Source organism: Cryptomeria japonica, chromosome 11 (genome assembly GCF_030272615.1).
Source record: "Cryptomeria japonica chromosome 11, Sugi_1.0, whole genome shotgun sequence".
NCBI classification, from domain to species: domain Eukaryota; kingdom Viridiplantae; phylum Streptophyta; class Pinopsida; order Cupressales; family Cupressaceae; genus Cryptomeria; species Cryptomeria japonica.
Window position 1 is genome coordinate 322,249,217 of NC_081415.1, and position 15,919 is coordinate 322,265,135.

Genomic DNA, 15,919 nt, shown 5'->3' on the forward strand with positions numbered 1-15,919 from the left:
TAATAGTATTTAGACATGAAAATTATTATTAAAAATCTAGACACAAAATAATACTTATTTATATTGTTTAACAAAGCTAAATTGCATAAAAATAAATTAAAAACTATTACTTCAACTCTTATGAATAACTGATTGCATTAAATGTAATTTTTATTACAAAATTCTATCAAATTATTTTAAAATTAAGGACATGCAACCTCCAATCTAGTTGTACATTAAATTTATTATAAACTATGACTTGGTGTTCACATCTCCTCTATGGTAAAGACCTAAAAATAGATGCCACTAGGGTATAAACAATGAATATTAAATTAGCATGAGCTATTTTTCTTAAAAATAAAGATTCTTAAAACTAGCACAAATTATAAATAACTCTAACTAAAAATAACAAATCCTATAATACACTATTCTCTTTGAAAAATTTTAACGTGAGTTAAAAACTATTGTTAGCACAAACAAAAAATAGGCTCTAGTTTAGTGTCTCTAAATGACTTGATGATCATATAATTTTTCCTTTGATTATGACAATGTTGGGATTTAGGTGATATTCACCTACGAGGATTCATGTGGTCAAAGTTTGCCTGTAGTCTTTTTTGGTGGTGAAATATGATGGAATGCAATGAAATGTAATGAGTTTCTAATATTGCAATGAAATAGAATGTGCTAATTAGCATGCAGTAATAATGTGACAATGGTTGTAGTTCATCATACATGGATCATCTCCATCTAGAGATGTTATGACACCCATTGCTAAGTACATCTGGACAAATTTACCATCACTTACATACTTAGTAATAGTAGAAAACATGACCAGTGATGTAGGTGCACTTGCAATAGAATTGATGAGCATGTGAACATAATATGAGGATTAGTTAATGGCATGAAAGATAATATAAGGTGTCAAAACCAATTTGGAGTGAAGTTATGTTTGTATATGCTAAATTAAGTGAAGCTTGTATTGGGGGTTATACATGAAACATATTGATATCAACATTGTAAAGGTTGTAACTATCATTTCATTTTATGTGGAAAGATCAAGATTTATGAGGAGAGTGTCTACATGCAAACATCTTACTTAGTGGTAAGTACAATATGTTGGTGTAGCATGTGTATGGAGTATGTTTATATAACTTTGATTTTTCCATAAGTTGGTTATACAATTGGATGATTGAATATGTCTATATATAATAATTTTTATAAATGTGGAAAGATTGCTCGAGGTTACAAACTCATTGTAATGGACATTGAAGACATTTGTATGTTGTTGTATAAAAACTTGACAAATTATAAAAGAAGGGTATGTTGTAGATTGATACTCTATGAAAGGTTTTATATAGGCCTTGTATTAAATTGGTGTCGATTTTGAATAATAATATTGTGAGCATCTGATGTTGGTGTGATTTCTATCGTAAGGGTTCCCACATAAAAAATGACTTGTTTTCTACATATTCTTTGCTTACTTTCATACATGTATTTAGATTTGGTACATGTTAACTATTAACTCAGCACAATCTTAAGAATCCATTGTTCCAATATGTGTGTCCTCTATAACAAGGGTGAAAATCCTCAACACTTGGTATCAAAGCATGTTGGTTGATGAGTCGTATTTTTGGCTATTTTATATGAACTTTATGTTATGTTAGATTTGTCATTTTGTGACTCAGACATTACGGTTGAGATAGATATAAGCCTTTGTGTGTTTAACCTATGAACTTTGCTATCTATTAAACAACCTTATAAATGATATATTAAATCCATTTTAATGATAAGGGAATGCTTGATTAAAAGTAAAAACTGGAGGAAAGACCAAGTCAACAAAGGACATGTGTTGTTGATTCGAAGAATTGCAGTCCTGATCAAATAGAACCATTGAACTAGTCAAGCCAACAGTTGTTAACTATCAAAAAACTTCTAGTTGCGGTTGATGCAGTTGTTGCTTCAGAACATGTGTCGGTTTGTCAAGGAAATCTAGAGGAAACCTTGGCCTATATTTGTGCATGAGAATGAGTCCTAGAATGATTCATTCTTTTATGCTTTTATTTCTAATAAAAGTTGTCCTCCTAGTCTGTTGGGAGTGGATAGGTTGTGTAGTTAGTTAGTTGTAGAATCTCTTATAAATCCATCAGTTAGAGATGGAGAATGTAATGCAATTTTATCTTACTTGAGCACCGAGTGTACATTGTTTCATAGTTGAAAATAATAAAGAGATTTCAGTTTTGTCATATTCACTGTCAAAAAGTATCAATGTGTTTATGATGCTTTTGTAATATTTTGATTTGGTTAAGATTTTGGAGGCTCACCCAAGGGGCCCCACTTGGGGAGCATCCACATTCATTTACTTTCATTCTCTTCAATGTGAATTCATTAGCAAGCTTATGTTCGTTGGTTAGAATCTTTCAGTTGACTGTCTTGCAGCCATAGAAACTCCATTCTGTGACTGTTCCTGCAGCCAAAGGAAAGTAGAGTTTTATGATTACCAGTTGGTCAGTTCATTTTTTGCATAAAGATATAAGTTTCTATTAAGTAGATTAAGTTAATATCAGTAGAATCAATTCTAGAATTCAGTGCTTTCCATCAATTTCTTATTTAGTTGCTTCAATATTAAGTTAAGTATTCCTTATGAGTTTCTTAGTGCACATATAGTGTAGACCTGTTTCAAGTATACGTTTTTGGGTTGACAAGTGAATGAGCTTCTGATTAATGAATTATTAGTCGAATGATGCAAAGAATTGAACCTTTCAGTCAAGAAAATGTGTCTTAATTACTAGGGCATTATTAGGAACCAACATTTTTGGCATCGTTGTCGGGGATGGTGTCAAACTAAGAACTTATTGGGAATATAGGATTTAGAATTTTTAAGCCTTCAGTAGATGTCATTAGAGTTAGAGGCACCTTTCAATCATTTGAGAAAAGAAGCACAAACCTATCACCCAACATTTTGTTTAAGTATATTGGTAATTAAGACAAAATCCGCATGCATAGGGGAAGGAGGGATACATTAGGAAGATTCCTTCCCTCTCGGTCTAATCTTGAAATAAGTCCCTATCAATCCCCAGATATAAATCCTTTTGTTGAAGTCTTTGTGGAAGATAGAAACCGAGGTATTTTTTATCAATTAGAAGGAGACCTTTATTTCTTAAATGATCTCCCTGAAGAAAATATTTTACCTTTGGTTCTTTATCAACCACAAATGATGGCTCCTAGTGGGGGAGGTACTCCACCTCCCAATCCTACTTTTGAATTCCCTATTCTTGACCAGCATGATAATGCAAATCCGAAGAATATTCCAGCCTCCTCTCTTCCAAAATTCTATGGCCTGGTCACTGAAGACCCAAACACCTTTTTGTTTGAATTTGATATCCTCTGCAGAAGTTATGATTATACCATTGATGCCCATAAACTCAAGCTATTCCTTGCTACATTGAAGGAAGTTGCTCTTAGATGGTTTATGAGTTTAGGTAGGGATACAATAACTACTTGGGATGAGATGAAGGCAAAGTTTTTGGAGAAATATAAAGACTATTACAGAGGAATTGATCAACATGGTGATGATATCTTCTGAATGGCACAAAAGGGGGATGAAAGTTTGGAAGATTATCTTGAAAGGTTTCTGCTCAGTGTTAGGAAGTCCAAGCATAGCACTTTGAGTTAAGAATCCCTGAAATTGATTTTTATAAGGGGAATCAATGAGGATTGTATTGAAGCACTTGACCTTATGGGAGGAGGAGACATTACTCAAGCTCAATGGGATGATATCAGGAAGATTTGCTTGAAATATTCTAGGTCTTATGCCAAGAAGGGTAGACACTATAGGTCTGACTCTACAACAACAAAAGCATCTTCAATAGTTTCTAGGATAAAGATAACTTATCTGTTGAAAGATTTCAAGGAAGACATTATCAACAATATGGCAACACAATTGGACACACTTCAAGCCAACAAGAAGCATGCTGAAGCAAAAGCTATGTTAGCATAATATTGCCCTCACTGCAGACAAAAGAAGAGAGATTGCAAATGCAAAAACATTTCAAGCATTGAGAGAAAGAATAAGTATCGATAATTCAAACCAATTGAGGATGAGGAAGGGCAAGTCTTCTTTATGGCACAAAGGAGACCATGGGCACCAAGACAAGGTATGCCTCAAGATCTTCTTTCTTTCAATCTTCCTTATGCAAATCCCAATGCTAATAGTAATAATTGGCAATTTCAAAATCCTTCAAATTGGTCAAATTATGGGCCAAACTATTGGGGAAATCAACCTCCTTCATGGTCAAATCACCAAAATATGAATATGCAACCGCCTCAAGGTAATTGGCAACCCTCTCAGGGGAATTGGCAGACAGTACCTCAATGGAGAGGAGGACAGCAATGGCAAAACCAATCAGATGGCTACATGCAGCCACCTAATCCTCCTCCTTACCAAGCCCTATTACCTCAAGCTAACCAAAATGCCAATTCAACTAGACCCACTCAATTGCCAGCACAACTTGCAACAAATCCTAACAGTAAAACACAGTAGCAAGTGTTTGCCACTGATCCTATTCAATACCCTACCTATGTTGTGAATATCGGTAACATGCAATTACGCTTAGGAAAGGACTTGAGGGTCCCTCATTCACCTATTATTACTAAACTTTCTTTAGAACAAGGAGAAAAATTAGAAAATGTTTACCCTCAAGCCACCACGTCTACTCCAATAAGACAACCTGAGAAAACACAAACAGTTAAGCTAGACCCTCCATTTCCTCATAAGCTAGCAGTCAAAGAACCTAAAGTGGAGCCAACCTTTGATTTTCTAGACCAACTCTAGCATGTTTGTGTTAAAATACCCTTATTTCAGGCCATCAAAGATGTTCCCATCTATAGTAAGGCCATAAGGGAAATGTGCCTAAAGAAACCAAGTAGAAAAAGAAAAGATCCCGAAACTGTTCATGTCATGGGCCAATTATCAGATATTATGTTGGGGAAAGCTGCAATTCCTAAGTATTTTGATCCTGGCAGTCTAGTGGTAGGGATAACCATTAATGGGGTTTTTGTTAAAAATGCACTTATAGACTTGGGAGCTGCTATAAATGTCATGACCAAACCCCTGATGGAGAATTTAAACATCACAAATTTAAGGCACACACCCACCGTGTTGCAACTAGTGGACAGTTCCAAAATCATACTAGATGGGGTTGTTGAAGACCTTATTGTCACCCTAGATTCTTGGGAATATCCAATAGATTTTATGATTCTATCCCCTACTATTATACTGGGAAGACCATGGATAGCTATTCTAGATGCCTATATAGGATGTAGGTTTGGAGATATGACCATTTCAAATGGAAATACCACCAAGAATCTTGTTCTTTTTCCACTAGCCAAGACCAATGAAGAGAATGATATTGCAGTTTGGCCTAACTGGGGTGATGATGTTGAGGAGGTTAATTCTCTATGATCATTGATTATGATTGGTAGGAGTTCTATCTTGGAAATGTAAGATGATGATGAAATTTTATCCCAAATTATTCAAAATAATTATGAATTGGGAGTGAAACAGAGAATCACCTTTCATGTCCTTTGCAAATGTTGTTACCATCACCCTCTACTCTTGAATTCTAAGGCCAGTCACTCCTGCTGCACACATTGCTCCCACATGAAGTGAAGACCCCCACTATTAGTCCATCATCAATAATATAATTGACTGAGCAATTAGAGATTTCTCTAGGAAGATTCCTAAATATCAACAATAAGTTGACTAGAACCCAACATGACTCTTTGACAACTCTTCTAAAAGCCCACCAACATGCTTTTGCTTGGTACTATCATGATATGAAAGGATTGGATCCTATGCTCTGTATGCATAGAATTTACATCAACAAATATTGCAAACCAATCAGGCAACCACAAAGGAGAGTGAACCCTGCAGTCAAAGAAATTGTTTAAACAAGAATTGAAAAAACTGTTAAATGCAGGCTTCATCTATCCTATCTTGGATAGCCAGTAGGTATCTCCTTTGGTCATTGTACCAAAGAAAGGAGGCAAGTAGAGAGTATGTGTTTACTATAGATAACTGAATGCAGCCACTAAGAAGGATCACTTCTCATTACCTCTTATTGATTAAGTATTGGATAATCTAGCAGGGCAACAATATTTCTCCTTTTTGGATGGGTTTAGTAGATATAACCAAATTAAAATTGCTCCTGAGGATCATGAGAAAACTACCTTCACATGCCCTTGGGGTACATATACTTATTTAATTCTTCCTTTTGGCTTGTGCAATGCCCGTGCAACATTTCAAAGGGTAGCCATCAGTATCTTCTCTGATATTTCTCTTAACAATATGGAAATATACATGGATGATTTCACAACCTATGGAAAAACATTTGATGGAGCCCTATCCAATTTGGAGAAGGTTTTGCAAAGATGTGAAGATCATCATTTATGCCTCAATAGTGAGAAGTGTTTCATGATGATGACAGAAGGTATAGTTCTAGGCCACCACATATCTCCATCAGGTATTAAAGTGGACCCTGCTAAAATAGAAGCTATCAAAAATCTAGTAGTACCTACAAAGAAAAAATATGTAAGAAGCTTCCCGGGTCATGTAGGCCATTACAAAAGATTTATCCAAGACTTTAACAAAATACCTGGAGCACTATATGGACTCTTAACAAAAGATGTTGAATTCAACTGGACAAATTCTTATGATCAAGAATTCTCCACACTCAAGGATGCTTTAACTAAAACACCTATTCTCCGAGGACCCAATTGGGAACTTCCATTTCACGTTCATACAGACGCATTTGACTATGCAATTGGAGTTGTCTTGGGTCAAAATGAAGGACCTAGTGAATATGTGATATATTTCATCAGTAAGGACCTACAGGGAGCTAAGTTAAACTACACAATGTCATAAAAGGAAAATGTTAGCATTAGTTTATGATTTAAACAAATTCAAGCATTATATCACTGGGTATCTAGTGTTTGTCCATACTGATCATGTAACCATCAAATATCTCATGAACAAACCTTTGGTAGCAGACATGTTAGCTAAGTGGTTGTTATTACTGCAGGATTTTGACATTACAATATTGAACAAGCCAAGAAAGTCCAATGTGGTAGCAAATTTTCTATCAAGGCTTACAACATCTAGCTCTGAACCTATCATTGATGATTCATTTCTGGATGAGCACCTATTTTCTATCAACACTTATACCCCATGGTATGGAGACATAGCAAACAATCTGGTTTCAGACAAAGTTCCCCTATTTTTCCCCAAAGGAGAAAAGGTTGCTAGTTGAAAAGAGTTTTCCATATTCTTGGATTGCAGGATGTCTATACTATATTGGGCCAGACCATGTGATGTGCACGTGTTAGAGAAGTTGAAACCTATGACATTCTACATGCCTATCATGATGAGCCCTGTGGAGGACATTTTTTTGCAAAGCGAGCCTCCATGTAGATCCTCAACACTAGTTATTATTGGCCAACCCTTCACAAGGATGCCATCAAATATACCAGAAAGTGTGACCGATGTCAACATATGGGGAGACCAACTAAATCTGATGAAATGCCTCTGCAATCATAGGTAGTTGTCACTCCGTTTGATAAGTGGGGAATAGACTTTATTGGTCCTATTGATCCTCCATCTAATGGTAATCTTATATCCTTGTTTGTAATAATTATGTTACCAAACAGGTGGAAGTTAGAGCTATGAAACATTCTAGGGATAATACAGTTGCAGAATTCCTTTATGAAGAAATTTTTATTAGGTATGGAGTCCCTAGGGAGCTAGTAATTGATCAAGGGCCACAATTCACTTCTACTTTATAACAGCCCCAATGAATGACTATGAAATTCATCATAAAAAGTCAACTTCATACCATCCCCAAGCCAATGGCTAGGCAGAGGTCACAAACAAGGAGATTGAGGCCATTCTCACAAAAATAGTAGGTCTCCATAAGAAGGATTGGGCATCTAGGTTACCTAAGGCAGTCTGGGCTTACAGAATAACGTGGAAGGCAACTACTGGCTTCACACCATTTGAGCTGTTTTATGGAAAAACAATTGTTCTTCCAATAGAATATGAATACAAGACTTTGCGGACAATCCTTGACCTAGATATAGATATTTCTAAAGAACAATAGGAATGTATTATGCAACTTAATGCCCTTGATGAATATAGAAATAAATCTCTCCATCATACAGAGCTCATCCAGTAGCAACGGGCCCGATGACATGATTAGCATATCAGAAATAAGAAATTTTCCCCTGGAGATTAGGCACTGTTATTTGACTCCAAATATCAGGATACTCAGGGGAAATTGCAGACACATTGGATGGGACCATATGAAGTTGCTGAGGTCTTTGAAATTGGTGTTGTGTGACTCACCACAATAGATCCGGTCCGTTTCAATTTGTTGGTAGATGACCATATGATTCACCTTTATCATAGGCCTAGTTCTAAATAGGAGTTCCTGTAGCAATTTGTTGATAATCCAAATTTCAAATTTGCTATAGGAAAATTTGGCGGGCTTCCTAGTTCGCCACGTGTTGAATAAGGTTCTATTTTCCAACTTCCTAATAATTTTTTCATGTCCACGTGGAAACGCTTTCTTCTTTCATTCGTCGTCATTCCACCTCATCTCTATCTTTCACTTTTTCATCCGTCCTCATTTTCTTTCATTCTTTGGCTCTATTGTTATATTGCACGCTTATCAACAATCACATCAATACCGGTAATTATTACTTTTTATGCATCACAACTTCAGGTACGTGTGCATATTTTTTTTTTACTTATTAGTCTTAACTACGTTTAATTTGAGTTATTTCCTTATCATTACTTTACATCATTTATTTTCCATCCTTCTTGTATTGATATCCCTTCCCATGTGAGGACCCATGTGAAATTTTGGTTGGCGGGAGGGGTTATTTGATGATGTGTTTTTTTTTTGCAATGATGTATTTTTTTTAGAATTATGCAAATTCACACATTAGTCATCTTGGAAAAAGATTGATTTTAAGCTATCCTAAGCTTAGAGTCATGCTTTTCCTTTGAAATATCTTTCTTGTCACCCCGTTGTCTTCGGTTTATACATGTGATAAATGAAGTGTTATAATTAGCTCTGTAATATGTAAAGATTGGGGGTAGCCAGTTAAAGAATTTTTGTTAAGTTTCAGAAGGAAGAGAGTCTCTTTGTGTTGAGAGAATGTTGAGTTTGCAGAAATGGGAGGACAACCAAATAGGCATGAACCGGTAGACCATGAACTTCTTTTTTCAGATGCAGACTGTGAGCCAGTATTTCAAGCAAGTGGGTGGTTGGATTACTTTCTAAAGCTCGACAGTCTTGACAATGTCGTGGTCTATGAGTTTGCATCCACATTTCAAGATGGGGAAGCCATGGTACGAGGGGTCAAAGTAGTAGTTGTTGACCTTTTTCTGTCAACTTAGGGTCCAGTCTAAGAGATGTTTTCTTCCATAACCTCCATGTTATGCGTGCCTGCAATAACCTTCACCTTATGCACTCTTCCTTGTTGAGAACCTATAGCAAGGGGGCTCTAATTCTATTTTTGAGTTGACCGGGTCAGTCGGTCAACTCACTTAAGTCTACTGGCTAGAGGGTTCGATGGTCAATGGTAGGCCGGTTTCCCCTTTTCCTCTCACTGGTCGATGGTGTTCTTCTCTCAGTGGCAGCGGGGCATTCACCCTTATCCCGCAGGGAACAAGGGGCAACAATGACAGTTCACAGGATAAGGAATTGACAAGAAAAGTGAGGGTTTCTCTTATCCCCCAAGGGGGAAATGTTGAAAAAATGATGTTGCTGGATAAGAATCAACAAAGACAATCAAATACTTATGTTGTGGAATCAAGAAAGGACTCAAGGCATGTCGCAGGATAAGGAAATAAGGGCAAAACCAATGGGACCTTATCCCATGAGGTAAAATGAAGGAGTGCAAGGCACCACGGGATAAGGATGGTCGATGGTGGGAGGACTTTTGGCTTATCTTGCGATGTTTCTAGGGTAGCAGTGGCATCTCGTAGGGTAAGGAAATGTTATGGAAAAGCTCAAATGGCTTATCCCGCAGGGTAAACAGAGACAAGAAAGCATGTCGTGGGATAAGAAGACATGAAAGAACAAAGGCAATGGCTTATCCTGCAGGGGTGAACCGATAGTGAAAGGGACCCATGGGATAAGAAAAGAAGCAGGATCATAGAGAGTCTTATCATGTGGAGTAAAGATGGACCTGTGGAGATACTGTGGGTTATGAATGCAAGACCACTCAGCTGTTAAACACAGTAAGGAAGCATGGACACCGGGTGCCACGTCAGCTATCAACAGTCGTTGGATCTTCATAAAGCTCGATCCAACAACGATGTTTTAATCTTTTGTTGGGCTTTTGAAAGCGCTTACATGGTGAGATCTCGTGTGTCTATCTACATGCGAGATGTCTTGATCGACGACGAAGGTTCAAATTCAGAGTGGTCATTAGCATTTAGTTTCTCTATGCGCAGTGGTTGTCGACCCATTGGTCGAGGACATTTTTTGCTCAGTCATCACCCGATCTTGGTCAGATTTTCTTCCAACCACCAATTTTCAGATGCCATTACTCCATAGGTGACTTTTGTGGGTCGATTTCAGATGCCACCATGCCCTCTTGAATGTAGAACAAAGACTTTTGTCCTTGCAAGTGTGCTCAACCATGCTTGTCGGCAGGGTTTTATTCACCAAGGCGTGGTTTTCACTTTTCCAAAGGCAGAGGACGCTTCCAGAGCTCGATGAAGCATCCCATCAGATCAAACTTTGATCTAATCTTTTTCTTCCCTCTCGAATTTTTGTAACCTAACCTAGGCAAGGTTAGGGTTTTTGCAATTGTAACCCATCTAAGTTATGCCTGAATTATAAAGGCAATTTTATAACATTTTCTCAGGATCTTCTCCTTTTTTCTCTAGCAATAATCCATGAATTCTACAACTGTAAAATCACCTTGCCTCTCATTATTAGAATTCGCTTGCCTTACCTAGTTTCATTTTATGCAAATTGTGTATTTTCTTTACCTGGTTGTGTGAATGCATCTTTTATTTCTTTCTTAACATCTATAATAGTTTTGATCCCTCTTGGAGTGGCATCCAAGAACATTGTCTGTTCCTCTGCTATTGTTAAGAATTCCAACCTTGACTCGGTCTTAGAAAGCTAGATTTAGATAGGAACTAGTGGATCTTTGGGTGGTTTTGTCAATGTCTTGTGCAGTTACAGATGGGGTAGATCAACTTTTAGTCTAGGTGCGAGCCTTATTTCCCTTCTTTCATGCAACCCTTCCCTCTCTCCCTTTTCCCTGTCAGAACATAGGTTAGTTTTATTAGTGTTGGGTTGGTTCAATGCCTGCATCAGATTGGAAAGGAAGTCGGCCTTCTCCGGAGATTCAACCTCACAACAGTGCAAGGTCCCACACTTGAGAGGTTGTTTCCATGCTTCACAAGGTTGGTGATCAATCCTAATCACCAAGGGTGAATACTTTTGTGACATCAATTTTGGCACGTCCGGTGGGACAAAATTTCAACATATCTCCTAAGGATTCAATGTTGCTCTTAGAAACCCAACCTTTGGAGGCAATCAATCAAGAACTTGGTGACTCTGAGGAACAAATTCAGACTCTTGGTGAGGATCAGCTATCATTTTACATGCCCAGAATACAAACCAGAGCATCTTCTAGAGGTAATTTCCAATACTTTGATCTTTCATATTCAAATTCTAGAAGAACTAGAGGTAGGCTTTCATTGTCACCAACAAGGGGAACTCAAGGGGAATCACCTACACCCTTAAGGTCTCAATCTACCCCTCCTTTTATCAGATTAGCACAATCTAGAGGCCCTGCCATCCATATCAACATACCCCTATTTGCTATGGAAGTGTCAAGAGAACATACCTTTGTCACTTTCAATGGTGGCAGTCCTTTAGTCCTTGCCCAAAAGAATGATATTCCAGTAGCAGCCTTGAAGGCTATACCTTTTTTTACTAGAGAAACATCTACCTCCCCTGAAGAACATATCCAGGATGTGGCAAGCATCTGCACTGTGTTTGATGTCACTGAGGACAATGTTGCAGTGAGGCTTCTCGCCTCCTCTTTCAAGGGAAAAGCCCTCCAAAGGTATAGAGGGCTAGCTCCTAACTCCATTCCTAATTGGTATGAGTTAGGAGAAAAGCTTTGCAAACATTTTGGAGACAAAAGTGACCATCTATCACTTATGGAGCAACTGACCACAATTAAAAGAGCACCCCATGAGTTCATGGGTGATTTCAATTATAGATTCCAAAAAACATGGGATAGGATCCCATCATTGGTGAAGCCTTCATCAAACCATGTTTTTCTATATTATCTTAAGGCTTTGAATAGTGATATTGTAGCTATGATTCAATCCATGGGAGGAGATAATCTCCCATTAGCTTATGAGACTGTCGTAAGGGCAGAAAATTGCTTAATACAGGCAGGAAAGTTGTCTCCTAGGCCCCCAATGCCCTTATTTCTAGAGGCTCCTACCCAATAGCCTGTTTTAGAATCAATACCAATGACATCTACAAGTCAAATGCTTACACCTACACCTCCTCCACCTTCTAAGATTCCAGAGCTCAAGGTTTTAGTGCAAAATATTAGCCAACAGATGCAAGGGTTTGGAAATGATTTGGTCCTAGTCAAGAGATAGTTGTCACGGGCTAGCAATAGGCCTTATCGGCCCCAAAACCAGAATTATCAGTAGTAGATGCCTAATTTTCAAGGGCAAAACCAATGGAGTAATGTTAGGTCTTTGAACAGTTTGAATCCCATAACTGGGAGCACCTCAAAGGCTATAGTGCCAGTTCAGAACAATCTTGCTCATGACCAATATTGGTGTGTTCCATGCAACCAGCCACATAACCAGGTCTCATGTCAGAATGGTGAGTTTTCTCAAGCCCTAGTACCACAAGAGGAGCCAACAAGATCAGAGCAGAAACAATTTGTTGATTGTCCCAGTCATACACAGGGGGATACAACTTTCGTGAATTGGCAGGAGGCCAATTTTTGTGGAATGAATCAGACAAGTGGAGATAATGTGGCCAACAACACAAGATAAAAAAGGAGGGCCATAGATCCTAGTGCAAATTCTGTAGCAGCAACTTAGACTCCATCTGTAGCTCAAGTTTCTCAACCTGTCCTACAGATTACAATGCCAAAGACCCTTGACAATTTGACTTCTTCAAACAAAGAGAGATACTTGATGCAAAAAGTCAAGGAGGGGGAGCCACCTAAGACCCCTATAATATCAAAATTGAGCCTTGTTGTGGAAAAGGTCCCTACTAAGGTTGCCATTCCCTTCAATATTATTGAACAGATGAAGAGGGTCAACCTCAATGTATCTATGCGGGATGATCTTGATATCCCATCTCAAAGATACCTACTTCAAGAAGCCCTAAAGGGGATGGATATTGTAGGAAGTACCAGCCAGAGTTGCAATTCTTGAACTTCCACAAGCTTGGTGCAACCTTTGGAGGTAGAGAATTATAAGAAAATTAGTAAGCCTCCTCCCTTTTATCTGCCATTAATCATAGGAGATAAAATTGTTTATAATTGCATGATAGATAGTGGGGCTAGTAGTTCAGTCATGCCTAAGGATATAGCTGACTGCCTAGGTATCAAGTATGAACCTATAACAAGGGGGGTGGTGCATCTTGATGGCACATTAGTTCAGACTGTGGGAGTCATTAAAGATTTAAATCTAATCTTGCATGCATGCCTGGGTTGTAGTGTGTTGCAAGACATCTCAGTAATTGACCTCCCTGCTTATTTTTCCATTTGTTTATCTAGGGAATTCACTGCCAAGATAGGTGGCTACCTATCTTTTGACTGGTCTCACATGTTGTTTAGGACAAGATATGGTACCAAAGTCACCATTAGGGATGAACCCATTGCCAATGATCATATAGAGCCCTATACCCCAAGTCCTATCAACACGAATTGTACCCTCCATGAGGAGAAAGAAGAAATTTTATTAAAGGAACATGCGACTCAATTAGATGAGGTTCATGATTGCCTACTTGATGAGTGGGCAAATGCATTTCAATTTGACCCCATTGATAAGGTCAATGGTATCGGCCTGGGTCCATATTGTATACATGAAGAAGACACCCCCATTCTCAATCTTTCAAAGGAAGACAATGATATGTAGGGGATATGGGATATGTTATTTGATGGTTCAAGGAACAAAAATGGTGCAGGGGTTGGTGTATTGCTGATATATCCCAAGGGGGAGAAATATTTCTTTTTTGTTAGACTTCAATTTAGTTGCACTAACAATGTAGCTGAGTATGAAGCTTTGATCTTGGGTCTCCAAACAACGCATAGGAGAGGGATCAAATCTTTAAAGGTGCATGGGGACAATGACTTGGTTGTAAATCAGGTTAGAGATCAGAATATTACCAACAACAACCTTATCAAGTCCTACAAGCATAGAGCATGGGACCTAATTGAGGGATTTGAGGCCTTCAATATTTCTAGTGTCCCTAGAAATCAGAATAAACATGTTGATAGACTAGCAGCTGTAGGTGCCCAACATGACATTCCATCTCATGTTGCAGCAGGGAAAGAACAATAGATCAGATTGGTGGTGAGACCTGCAGTGCCTGATAACCAAGTGAATTGGTAGGTCTTTGATTCTGATCAGCAGATTGTGAGCTTCCTGCAAGATGAAGCAGAGTTCTCACATAGGAAGCAGGGCATGCTACAAGACCAGTATGGAGATCAAATCATGCAGCTCGGATCTAACAAGTTGCCCAAGGGGTTGATCACCTTGGAGGGGATCTTCAACCATGATGATCAAATGAAAGGGAAAGCAATGAACCTAGCTACCAAGAAAGGAGACTACAAATCAATAACCATGGCACAAGGAAAATCTCTCAATTTGGGAAAGGTATGTTCCCAATCAGATCAAAATACTTTTGTTAATCTCTCTCAAGAATATAATGATATTTTTTGTTTTACCTATGAGGATCTAAAAGGGTTTGATCCTAGTCTAGCTGAACATACCATAGAGTTAGATCCTAACGCTAAACTAGTCAGGAAAAAGAAAAGGCCTATAAATCCCAAGATTGAGCCTTTGACGAGGAAAGAGCTATCCAAGCTTATATAATCTAGTGTTATTTTTCCAATTAAGCCTTCTTCTTGGGTAGCTAATCTTGTTCCAGTTAGGAAGAAAAATGGGGAAATTAGACTGTGTGTAGACTTTAGGGACCTCGATAGAGCCTCCCTTAAAGACCATTATCCCCTCCCTTCCATGGAACAAACTCTAGCCAAAGTTAGTGGCTTTGAAAGATTTTCATTCTTGGATGGATACTCAAGTTATAACCAAATCTTAGTCCAAGAATCTGACCAATACAAGACTGCATTCACTACTAAAAGGGGCACTTATGCCTATTGTAAGATGCCTTTTGGACTAACAAATGCAGGTGCAACTTTTTAGAGAGCCATGGATATGGCTTTTAAGGGAGTATTAAACGAATTTGTACTAGTATATCTTGATGATATTACTTTATACTCCAAGCATGCGACATACCACTTTTTTCATCTTGAGCAAGTTTTCAAAAAGTGCAGAGAATATGGTGTCTCCTTGAACCCCAACAAGCGTGTATTTGCCACTAATCAGGGAAAACTACTTGGACACATTGTATCCAAAGATGGCCTGGCTATAGACCTAGATAAAGTAGAAGCCATTGTGTCTCTTCCACTTCCACATCATAAGAAAGGACTTCAAAGCTTCCTTGGAAGAATCAACTTTGTTAAAAGGTTTATCCCAAACCTTGCAGCTTTGGTTAAGCCTCTCACAGGCATGCTAAAGAAGGACCTACCCTTCAAATGGACTAAGGAAGGGAAGGATGGCTTTGATCAGATCAAACAGGCCATTGTT